Raw genomic sequence first — 13,068 nt, forward strand, 5'->3', positions numbered from 1 at the left:
TCAGAATGGACCATCCTGGACATATTCTATGATGGTCTATCTGAATTAGCTAAAATGTCATTGGACACCTCTGCAGGTGGATCCATTCACTTAAAGAAAATGCCTGCAGAAGCTCAAGAACTCATTGACATGGTTGCTAATAACCAGTTCATGTACACTTCTGAGAGGAATCCTGTGAGTAATGGGACGCCTATGAAGAAGGGAGTTCTTGAAATTGATACTCTGAATGCCATATTGGCTCAGAATAAATTATTGACTCAGCAAGTCAATATGATTTTTTAGAGTCTGAATGGAATGCAAGCTGCATCCAACAGTACTCAAGAGGCATCTTCTGAAGAAGAAGCTTATGATCCTGAAAACCCTGCAATAGCAGAGGTGAATTACATGGGTGAACCTTATGGAAACACCTATAACCCCTCATGGAGAAATCACCCAAATCTCTCATGGAAGGATCAATAAAAGCCTCAACAAGGATTTAATAATGGTGGAAGAAATAGGTTTAACAATAGTAAACCTTTTCCATCATCCACTCAGCAACAGACAGAGAACTCTGAACAAAATACCTCTAATTTAGCAAACTTAGTCTCTGATCTATCTAAGGTCACTGTAAGTTTCATGAATGAAACAAGGTCCTCCATTAGAAATTTGGAGGCACAAGTGGGCCAGCTGAGTAAAAGGATCACTGAAATCCCTCCTAATACTCTCCCAAGCAATACAGAAGAAAATCCAAAAGGAGAGTGCAAGGCCATTGACATAGTCAACACGGCCGAACCTGGAGAGGAAGGGGAGGACGTAAATCCCAATGAGGAAGACCTCCTGGGACGTCCAGTGATCAATAAGGAGTTTCCCTTTGAGAAACCAAAGGAATCTGAGACTCATCTAGAGACCATAGAGATTCCATTGAACTTCCTTATGCCCTTCATGAGCTCTGACGAGTATTCATCTTCTGAAGAGAATGAGGATGTTACTGAAGAGCAAAGTACCAAGTACCTTGGTGCAATCATGAAGCTGAATGCCAAATTATTTGGTATTGAGACTTGGGAAGATGAACCTCCCTTGTTCACCAATGAACTAAGTGATCTGGATCAACTGACATTGCCTCAGAAGAAACAGGATCCTGGAAAGTTCGTAATACCTTGTACCATAGGCAACATGATCTTTGAAAAGGCTCTATGTGACCTTGGTTCAGGGATAAACCTCATGCCCCTCTCTGTAATAGAGAAACTGGGAATCTTTGGGGTGCAAGCTACTAAAATCTCATTAGAGATGGCAGACAATTCAAGAAAACAGGCTTATAGACAAGTAGAGGACGTGTTAGTAAAGGTTGAAGGCCTTTACATCCCTGCTGATTTCATAATCCTTGATACTGGGAAGGATGAGGATGAATCCATCATCCTTGGAAGACCTTTCCTAGCCACAGCAAGAGCTGTGATTGATGTTGACAGAGGTGAATTAGTCCTTCAATTGAATGAGGACTCCCTTGTGTTTACAACTCAAGGTTACCCTTCTGTAAACATGGAAAAGAGGCACAGTAAGCTTCTCTCAAAACAGAGTCAACCAGAGCCCCCCACAGTCAAACTCTAAGTTTGGTGTTGGGAAGTCTCAACAATGCTCTGAACATCTTTGAGGCTCCATGAGAGCCCACTGTCAAGCTATTGACATTAAAGAAGCGCTTGTTGGGAGGCAACCCAATTTTTATTTATCTAATTTTATTTTTCTTGTTCTTTCATGTTTTATAAGGTTCATGATCACGTGGAGTCACAAAATAAATATAAAAATTGAAAACAGAATCAAAAACAGCAGAAGAAAAATCACACCCTGGAGGAAGACCTTACTGGCATTTAAACGCCAGTAAGAAGCATCTGGCTGGCGTTCAACGCCAGAACAGAGCATGGTTCTGGCGCTGAACAGCCAAAATGGGCAGCATCTGGGTGTTTGAACGCCAGAATTGTACCCTGGAGAAGAGCTGGCACTGAACGCCCAGAACAAGCATGGTTCTGGCGTTCAACGCCAGAAATGGGCAACAAATGGGCGTTCAACGCCCAGAACAAGCACCAATCTGGTGCTGAACGCCCAGAGTTGTGTGCAAGGGCATTTTGCATGCCTAATTTGGTGCAAGGTTGTAAAACCTTGAACACCTCAGAATCTGTGGACCCCACAGGATCCCCACCTACCTCCACTCACTTCTTCTCACCCCTCTTTCATACAATCCCATAAACACTCTTCCCCAAAACTCTTTACCAATCACCTCAATCTCTCTTCTCTATAACCACTTCACCACTCACATCCATCCACTCTTCCCCATAAACCTACCTCATAAACCCCACCTACCTTCAAAATTCAAAATCAATTTCCCACCCAAAACCCACCCTTATGGCCGAACCTTACCCCCCCTTCCTTCCCTATATAAAGCCCTCCATTCTTCTTCATTTTCACACAACACAACCCTCTCTTCCCCTTCTTGGCCGAATATACCCCTCCCCCCTCTCCTCCATATTTTCTTCTTCTTCTTCATCTATTCTTTCTTCTCTTGCTCGAGGGCGAGCAATATTCTATGTTTGGTATGGTAAAACATAAGCTTTTTGTTTTTCCATTACCATTGATGGCACCCAAGACCGGAGAATCCTCTAGAAAAGGGAAAGGGAAGACAAAAGCTTCCACCTCCAAGTCATGGGAGATGGAAAGATTCATCTCCAAAGCTCATCAAGACCACTTCTATGATGTTGTGGTCAAGAAGAAGGTGATCCCCGAGGTCCCTTTCAAGCTCAAAAAGAATGAGTATCCGGAGATCCGACATGAAATCCAAAGAAGAGGTTGGGAAGTTCTAACAAACCCCATCCAACAAGTCGGCATCCTAATGGTTCAAGAGTTCTATGCCAATGCATAGATCACTAGGAACCATGATCAAAGTAAGAACCCAAACCCAAAGAATTATATTACAATGGTTCGAGGGAAATACTTAGATTTTAGTCCAGAAAATTTGAGGTTGGCGTTTAACTTGCCTATGATGCAAGGAGATGCACGCCCCTACACTAGAAGGGTCAAATTTAATCAAAGGTTAGACCAAGTCCTCATGGACATATGTGTGGAAGGAGCTTAATGGAAGATTGACTCCAAAGGCAAGCCGGTTCAATTAAGAAGACTGGACCTCAAGCCTGTGGTTAGAGGATGGTTGGAGTTCATCCAACGCTCCATCATCCCCACTAGCAACCGATCTGAAGTTACTGTGGATCGGGCCATCATGATTCATAGCATCATGATTGGAGAGGAAGTACAAGTTCATGAAGTCATCTCCCTTGAATTCTACAAAATAGCAGAAAAGCCCTCTCCTGGGGCAAGGCTAGCTTTTCCTCATCTTATTTGCCATCTATGTTACTCAGCTGGAGCTTTCATAGAAGGAGACATTCCCATTGAGGAAGAGAAGCCCATCACTAAGAAAAGGATGGAGCAAGCAAGAGAGCCCATTCATGGATCTCAAGAGACGCATGAAGCTCATCACCATGAGTTCCCAGAGATGCCTTAAATGCATTTTCCTCCATAAAACTATTGGGAGCAAATCAACACCTCCCTAGGAGAATTAAGTTCTAACATGGGACAATTAAGGGTGGAACATCAAGAGCACTCCATCATCCTTCATGAAATAAGAGAAGATCAAAAAGCAATGAGGGAGGAGCAACAAAGACAAGGAAGAGACATAGAAGAGCTCAAGGACATCATTGGTTCCTCAAGAAGGAAACGCCACCATCACTAAGGTGGACTCATTCCTTGTTCTTATTTTCTGTTTTTCGTTTTCTTAATGTTAAGTGCTTACCCATGTTTGTGTCTTATTACATGATCATTAGTAGTTAGTAACTATGTCTTAAAGTTATGAATGTCCTATGAACCCATCACCTCTCTTAAATGAAAACTGTTTTAATTTAAAAGAACAAGAAGTACATGAGTTTCGAATTTATCCTTGAACTTAGTTTAATTATATTGATGTGGTGACAATACTTTTTGTTTTCTGAATGAATGCTTGAACAGTGCATATGTCTTTTGAAGTTATTGTTTAAGAATGTTAAATATGTTGGCTCTTGAAAGAATGATGATAAGGAGACATGTTATTTGATAATCTGAAAAATCATAAAAATGATTCTTGAAACAAGAAAAAGCAGCAAAGAACAAAGCTTGCAGAAAAAAAAATATAGGCGAAAAAAAAGAGAGAGAAAAAGCAAGCAGAAAAAGCCAAAAGCTCTTAAAACCAAGAGGCAAGAGCAAAAAGCCAATAACCCTTAAAACCAAAAGGCAAGGGTAAATAAAAAGGATCCCAAGGCTTTGAGCATCAGTGGATAGGAGGGCCTAAAGGAATAAAATACTGGCCTAAGCGGCTAAACCAAGCTGTCCCTAACTATGTGCTTGTGGCGTGAAGGTGTCAAGTGAAAACTTGAGACTGAGCGGTTAAAGTCAAGGTCCAAAGCAAAAATAGAGTGTGCTTAAGAACCCTGGACACCTCTAATTGGGGACTTTAGCAAAGCTGAGTCACAATCTGAAAAGGTTCACCCAATTATGTGTCTGTGGCATTTATGTATCCGGTGGTAATACTGGAAAACAAAGTGCTTAGGGCCACGGCCAAGACTCATAAAATAGCTGTGTTCAAGAATCATCATACTGAACTAGGAGAATCAATAACACTATCTGAACTCTGAGTTCCTATAGATGCCAATCATTCTGAACCTCAATGGATAAAGTGAGATGCCAAAACTATTCAAGAGGCAAAAGGCTACAAGTCCCGCTCATCTGATTGGAGCTATGTTTCATTGATAGTTTGGAATTTATAGTATATTCTCTTCTTTTTATCCTATTTGATTTTCAGTTGCTTGGGGATAAGCAATAATTTAAGTTTGGTGTTGTGATGAGCGGATAATTTATACGCTTTTTGGCATTGTTTTTAGTATGTTTTTAGTAGAATCTAGTTACTTTTAGGGATGTTTTCATTAGTTTTTATGTTAAATTCACATTTCTGGACTTTACTATGAGTTTGTGTATTTTTCTGTGATTTCAGGTATTTTCTGGCTGAAATTGAGGGACTTGAGCAAAAATCAGATTCAGAGGTTGAAGAAGGACTGCTGATGTTGTTGGATTCTGACCTCCCTGCACTCAAAGTGGATTTTCTGGAGCTACAGATCTCAAAATGGTGCGCTTCTAATTGCGTTGGAAAGTAGACATCTAGGGCTTTCCAACAATATATAATAGACCATACTTTGGCTGAGTTTAGACGACGTAAAAGGGCGTTGAACGCCAGTTCTACGCTGCTGTCTGGAGTTAAACGCCAGAAACACGTCACAAGCCAGAGTTGAACGCCAGAAATACATTACAAACTGGCGTTCAACTCCAAGATTGACCTCTACACGTGTAACATTCAAGCTCAGCCCAAGCACACACCAAGTGGGCCCCGGAAGTGGATTTATGCATCAATTACTTACTTCTGTAAACCCTAGTAACTAGTTTAGTATAAATAGGACTTTTTACTATTGTATTAGACATCTTTGATCAGTTTTATGCTATCTTAGACTTTCATGGAGGCTGGCCATTCGGCCATGCCTGAACCATTATCACTTATGTATTTTCATACGGTAGAGTTTCTGCACTCCATAGATTAAGGTGTGGAGCTCTGCTGTTTCTCAAAGATTAATGCAAAGTACTACTGTTTTTCTATTCAATTCAACTTATTCCGCTTCTAAGATATTCATTCGCACTTCAACCTGAATGTGATGAACATGACAATCATCATCATTCCCCCACGAACGCGTGCCTGACAACCACTTCCGTTCCACCTTAGATTAAATGAGGATCTCTTGAATCTCTTAATCAGAATCTTCGTGGTATAGGCTAGATTGATGGCGGCATTCATGAGAGTTCGGAAAGTCTAAACCTTGTCTGTGGTATTCCGAGTAGGACTCTGGAATTGAATGACTGTGACGAACTTCAAACTCGCGAGTGCTGGGCGTAGTGACAGACGCAAAAGGAGGGTGAATCCTATTCCAGTATGATCGAGAACCTCAGATGATTAGCCGTGCTGTGACAGAGCATTTGGACCATTTTCACAAGAGGATAGGATGCAGCCTGTGATGCCAGGGCATCTTGGCCAGTTTCATTGACCTTTTCTTTACTGTTTTTAGGTTAGTTTCATGCATTTCTTTAGGAAATAAGCTAGTTTTGGGTAGATATTCACTTATGCCTTGATTCAAGCATACATTGTGCATTTTACATAATTTCATGAGGATTTTGCATAAGTTTAGTGACAAATATTATGTTGCATTACTCATGACTTGGACTAGAGCTTTGATGCACTTTATTGCTTGATTTCAGGACCAAAAGGAAGCAAGAAAAGGGGAGGTAACTTGCAAGATTAATGAGAAAAGTGATTGCCAATAACACTCTCAAAAAGCCATCAATGCCCACGTTAGAGAGTCACGTTAACTAAGTTAACGTGAACTCTAACGTGGAGAAGAGAAGTTGAGCCAACGTTAGTGACACTTAACATTGTCACTAACGTTGGCAATTACTCATAAGTGGCCACGTTAGAAGCCACGTTAACTAGGTTAACGTGGCCTCTAACATTAAGGGGGAAGAGAAGCCAACGTTAGTGACACTCAACATTGTCACTAACGTTGGCCTATGATGCAAAGTACCACGTTAACTCCCACGTTAACTTGGTTAACGTGGGAACTAACGTAAAGGATGAAGAGTTGTCGACAACGTTAGTGACACTCAACATTGTCACTAATGTTGAAGCAACTACACAACCCCCAAGAGTCATGTTAACTTCCACGTTAACCAAGTTAACGTGGAAGCTAACGATGAGGAATGAAGGATGCGCCAACGTTAGTGACACTCAACATTGTCACTAACGTTGGGATGGCTAAAGATGGCCACGTTAACCTAGTTAACGTGGACTCCAATGTGAGACCTAGGGGCACATTGGAACGTTAGTGACAATGTTGAATGTCACTAACGTTCTCGAAGGATGGCAAGGGCCACGTTAGAAGCCACGTTAACCTAGTTAACGTGGACTCTAACGTGAGGCAAGAAGGGGCACACTGGAACGTTAGTGACAATGTTGAGTGTCACTAACATTCTCGAAGGTTAACAAGGCAACGTTAAAAGCCACGTTAACCTAGTTAACGTAGGTTTTAACGTGAGGCAAAGGGGTACATTGGAACGTTAGTGACAATGTTAAGTGTCACTAACGTTCTCGAACTTATATTCTCACTAAATATTAACACCCCTAACGTCCTGAGCTGAAGTCTCTGCCCACTTAGCACTTTCTCTCTGCAAGCAAAGCCAAGCCCAAATGAAGAAAAGAACTGCTTCAAACTCAAGATCCAAAGGCCCAAGACTTGAAGAGTAAACTAGAAGCTGAGAAGAGTAGTATATATAGGAGTAGATTTGAATTGTAAAAAAAGTTCTGGAGGCTGGGAAAAAGAGAACTACTCTCTGTATTTTACTTTCTTTGCAATTTCTAGTTTTATGATGTATTCTCCATCTTTGTTTTCATCTTCAAGAGCTATGAACAACTAAACCCCTTTCATTGGGTTAGGGAGCTCTGTTGTAATTTGATGGATCAATACTAATTTTCATTATTCTTCTTCTATCTTTCCTCTTGATTTTACTTGAAAGCTTTCGATCTTCATCTAATTGAGTAGTTATCTTGGAAGAGAAGCTATTCAAAATTGGAACTCTTTTGAACCTTGAAAGAGGAATGAAGAGATCAAGCTAGAAATGCTTTCTCATGCTGGACCAAATTGGGTTTGGATGGGTATGTGACTATAACCCTCTCAATACTTGGTTTGGGAAATGCATGTGGTATAATCAGTGACCATACTTCATCTCTTCTCATGAGCAATTGACCAAGGAATTGGCTATTGATCAAGATTTGAGAGATTGAATTGCAAGAAATTGTAATTCAATCACTTAAGATTGCCAAGGAGATCAATGAGTGCATTGATTGAGGAAGAGATGAAAATGAACTTGATTCGGAGAATTGCAACATCTCTTAAGCCCAATGAACTCCCCATATCTGATCTTACCCATTCTCTTTAATTTCTGCCATTTACTTTTATGAGCAAATCCCCCATTCCCATTTACAATTCTGCAATTTATTTTCAGTCATTTACTTCCAGTCCTTTAATTCTAGCATTTACTTTTCTGTTATTTACATTCCCATCATCTTATTTTCTGCAACTCTCAACCCAAATTCTGGATTTGCTCAACTAGAACATTCTTCTAATTAAAGTTGCTTGATCAATCAATCCCTGTGGGATTCGACCTCACTCTATTGTGAGTTTTTACTTGACGACAACTTCGGTACACTTGCCGAAGGGAGATTTGTTGAGAGACAAGTTTTCCGTGCATCAAGTTTATGGCACCGTTGCTGGGGATTGATTGTGCATCAACAATGATTAAATTGGAAGATCACTAGATTGAGCATTTTTATTTTGTGAATTTCATTTTCTGTTTGAGTGATTTACTTTTTGTTTTAGTTAAACTTCTTCCCTTCCCCCTCTATTCTTTTGTTTTTCTTTGTTATTTTCAATTCTGTTTGCTAACCCACTAACTGTTTGATATATTGCATCACCCACAACTAACAGCAATTCTGACACAAATACCGTCTGCACCTATTATCTTTGCTTGTACTTGTTGGTTGTATGACAGGGAGAAGAAGCGGGGCTTCAACTTTTTTTGATTCTGAACCTGAGAGAACCTTCCTTAGACTAAGGAGGGAGGCAAATGAAAAATGTGTAGTTGGTGCTGAAGAAGAGGAGGAACACTTTGAGGAATACTTTGAACCAAACATGGAAGAAAACATGGAAAATCATCATGAAGAAGAGACTCACAACCATGGCAGAGGAGGTGGAGCAAATCATGCTGGGGAGAATAGAAGAGTTTTGGGCTCTTACATCAATCCAAACCCAGGCAATTGTGGAAGTAGCATCCAAAAGCCAACAATCCATGCCAACAACTTTGAACTTAAACCACAGCTCATCACCCTTGTTCAGAACAACTGTTCATTTGGAGGAGGTGTTCAAAAAGACCCCAATCAACATTTGACTACCTTCCTGAGAATATGTGACACAGTGAAATCTAATGGTGTTCATCCTGACGCCTATAGACTGCTCTTATTTCCCTTCTCACTCAGGGACAAGGCAGCCAAGTGGCTGGAATCCTTCCCAAGGGAGAGCTTGACAACTTGGGAGGATGTGGTGAACAAATTCTTAGCAAGATTCTACCCTCCTCAACGAATCAATAGGCTGAGAGCTGAGGTTCAAACTTTCAGGCAACAAGATGGTGAGACTCTGTATGAAGCATGGGAGGGGTTCAAGGACTTAACAAGGAGGTGTCCACCTGACATGTTCAACGAATGAGTCCAGCTGCACATTTTCTATGAAGGGCTCTCTTATGAGTCAAAGAAGGCAGTAGACCATTCATCGGGAGGATCCTTGAACAAGAAGAAGACCATTGAGGAAGCCATAGATGTTATTGAAACAGTAGCAGAAAACGACTACTTCTATGCTTCCGAAAGAGGGAACACAAGAGGAGTGACGGAGCTAAACAATGTAGATGCTCTGTTGGCCCAAAATAAGCTCATCACCCAGCAGCTGGCTGACCTCACCAAGAAGATGGAGAGGAACCAAGTAGCAGCAATATCCACTTCATCAACAACACAAGAAGGAGTGAATGAAGAAGCAGAGGGGAGTCAAGAGCAAGCCAACTACATTGGGAATTCACCAAGGAAAAACTATGATCCATACTCCAAGACTTACAACCCTGGATGGAGAAACCACCCAAACTTTGGGTGGGGAAGTGAGCAAGATCAAAACCAAGACCAGAGACGTTACAACTCCAACAACAATGCAGCTCACCAGCAATTCACCCAGAGGACATCTCAACACCCCTACAACAACACATCTCCACACACTTATCAAAACCAAAACAGTACATCTGCTCCGAACCACTCATCAATTGATGACAAGCTCTCTAAGATTGAGGCCTTACTTGAAGGAATATGCCAAGAGATTCAAGAAAATAAGGTGTTCAAAGAGGAGGTGCGAGCCAATATTAAGAACCAGGGAGAGACCATTAGAAAGCTGGAATTTCAGGTGGGATATTTAGCTGAGAAGATTCCCAAACCTACTGATAGCTTCCCAAGTGACACGGAGAAAAACCCCAAGGGAGAAGCAAAGAAAGTGAGATGGGAAGATTGCAAAATGGTCACTACAAGTGATCAAGAGATTGAAGACAAGCAAGGCAAAATGTGCAAACAACCTGAAGACAACTCAACAAAGGAGGAGGATAGAGAGCACAAAGAACCAGAAATCTCACAACAAGAGCTGCTGAAGCTCTATGCACCATTCCCTTAACTGCTCAATGGTGCTGTGGGAAAGAGAATATACTCAAGGTTCCTAGACTTGTTTGCATCTCTGTATGTGAACATACCATTCATCAAGGCAATTCAACAAATGCCTGCATTCATCAAGTATATGAAGGAACTTCTTCCCAGGAAAAGCTCACTCAAGGGAGGGCAGACTATAGTGATGAACAAGGAATGTAGTGCCCTTATTCAACCTGAGTTGCCTACAAAAAGAAGAGACCCAGGAAGTTTTCATATCCCTTGTGCCATAGGTGAAAATATGTTCGACAGAGCACTATGTGATTTAGGGGCCAGCATCAACTTACTGCCCTTATCCCTGGTGAAGAGGCTGCAGATCAATGAGATAATGCCCACAGATGTCATTATCAGACTGGCTGACAAAACTCAAAAGCAAGCAATAGGAGTGGTGGAAAATGTGTTGCTAAAGGTTGGGAAGTACTTTCTCCCAACAGACTTTGTCATTCTGGACATGGAAGAGAGTCACACTCATCCAATCATATTGGGAAGACCATTCCTAGCTACGGCCAGAGCACTTATTGATGTAGAGAAAGGGGAGCTAATATTGAGAATCCATGATGAACGACTCAGGTTCAATGTTTTCAAACTCTCACAAAAAATAGATCAAGAGGACAAGGAACTAAGCACAAATGATAATGAGACACTGAAGGAGGAAACAAGCACTGAAGCACAGCCAGCTCATTCTGAGACCCCCTTAACTGACAAACAAGGAAAACAGCAAGCGCCACAGCTCAAGGAAAAGTTGGAGGAACCCAAACCTCTAGAGGCAGGTGAAGACAGCATCACAACTCCTTGGAGAAAAGAGGTCACCAAGGGGAAAGCAACCTCAAAAGAAACAAAGAAGAAGGTACCAAGGAGATGGAGGAACAAGAAGATCCCTACGGAAGACTTCTCTCCAGGGGATAGAGTTGTCTCAGCCTACTTCCCAGATATTCCCCCTAATCTTCCTACTGTGCCATCTCAATTACCTAAGGTCTTCACTATCAATAGAGTTCTTTCCCTGGAACATGTGGAGATCATTGATCCAACCAATGGATACAAGTCCACAGCAAGAGGGGAGGACTTTAAACACTACCAACCACCATGATGAAGGAAAAACGTCAAGCTAGTGACGTTAAAGAAGCGCTTCATGGGAGGCAACCCATGTTTTATATGCTTTTAGATGATAATGAATAAGTCAATCTTTATGAGCTTCAATCCAAACTTGACAAACACTTGGTGAAATCTTTATCATGCAGTATATAGTGAAGAACAAGTTTGGTGTTCAAAGCAAACCAAGATGCATGCTAGTCTTGGGAGCTTTGAACAAAATTTTTCATCACATTGCTTCAAACTAAGTTTGGTGTCACCCCATGGTGCCACCAAAATGCATATAAGGAACCACCAATAGTTGGTTAGTTAGTTGGAATTCATAGATAAACAATCAAATCCTTTCTTCCTTTTTATTAATATTAGCCATAAAATTCATATGGTCATTTTAATATCTTTTCTTACTTTACTTAGTTTGTCTTTATAGGAAAGAAAAAGGAGCATTAAAAAGGGATAGATTGGACAACCAAACAAAGAAGGTTCGGACACCACAAAAGGAGGGGTTACACACTTGTTCTAAAGAGGGAATACATTGGAAAATGTTGCCATGCAACATTGAAAAAAATGGACCTCTAGAAGACCGAGCAATCCCCATCATAAAGTGATGATCCTTGTCTTCTAGCCATGCATAACCCCAACCGTCCATCAAGTGACCACTTCATCAATCTACACCCTCCATTCTCTCACAACTTCTCTATATAAACGACCCTTGTCCATACCACCCTTCATTGTCATCACACACCTTCACCACTCTTCATTTCGGTACAATACACCCCCTGTCCGATTATAAACATTCCTCCCCTCACTCTCCTCATTGCCATAAAACCCTAAACAACCAAAAGTCTCCACAACCTTACCACCTTCACATATTAAATCATCATTCATGGCATCTTCAAGTTCTAAGAGAAGGGAGGGGAAGGAACCCATGGAAGAACACCCATATGATGAGAAAAGATTTAGAAGCTTGCATCATGCATTGTAATACGGGTGGATGGTTGATAAGGAAATCATTTATAAGCTGGGATTTCAAGTTAAGAAGACTGAATGCCCCGAAATCACAGAGAAGGTAGAAAGGAGAAGATGGGAGCTCCTCACTGACCCGGTCACTAAGGTGAATGCAAATCTCATAAGAGAATTTTATGCAAATGCAGTCAGGTATGATAAGAAAGATGAGTCATATACAAGCTTTGTGAGAGGAACAATGGTGGATTTTGGTCCCATGAGTGTAATGAGGGCATTGAAGCTACGGTCTATACCGTTTGAAGAAGAAAGTTACCACTCAAGATTGGACAACAACCCCAATTATGACCAGCTTTTACTAGACCTTTGTGTACCAGGAGCTGACTGGGAAAGGGGTGCAGGAAATAAACCAAAGTTCATTAAGAGAACAGATCTCACTCCTGAAGCTAAGGGGTGGTTCGAGCTAGTGAGGAGGTCTATTCTCCCAGCTGCAAACAACTCGGAGGTGAATCTCGAGAGAGCAACAATGGTGCATTGTATACTCAAGGGAGGAAAAATCAAAGTTCATGAGATCATAGCTCAAGAAATTA

At 41.2% G+C, this 13,068-nt stretch overlaps 1 non-coding gene across 1 annotated transcript; it reads right to left on the minus strand.

Annotated features, from left to right (window-relative positions):
- Positions 1 to 9,287: 9,287 nt before the first annotated feature.
- Positions 9,288 to 9,391, minus strand: LOC112781030 (small nucleolar RNA R71). The gene has a single exon (XR_003191829.1). It is a non-coding gene; the product is annotated as a small nucleolar RNA R71 (small nucleolar RNA).
- Positions 9,392 to 13,068: the final 3,677 nt, after the last annotated feature.

The sequence above is a fragment of the Arachis hypogaea genome, chromosome 19 (genome assembly GCF_003086295.3).
Source record: "Arachis hypogaea cultivar Tifrunner chromosome 19, arahy.Tifrunner.gnm2.J5K5, whole genome shotgun sequence".
Classification (NCBI taxonomy): Eukaryota; Viridiplantae; Streptophyta; class Magnoliopsida; order Fabales; family Fabaceae; genus Arachis; species Arachis hypogaea.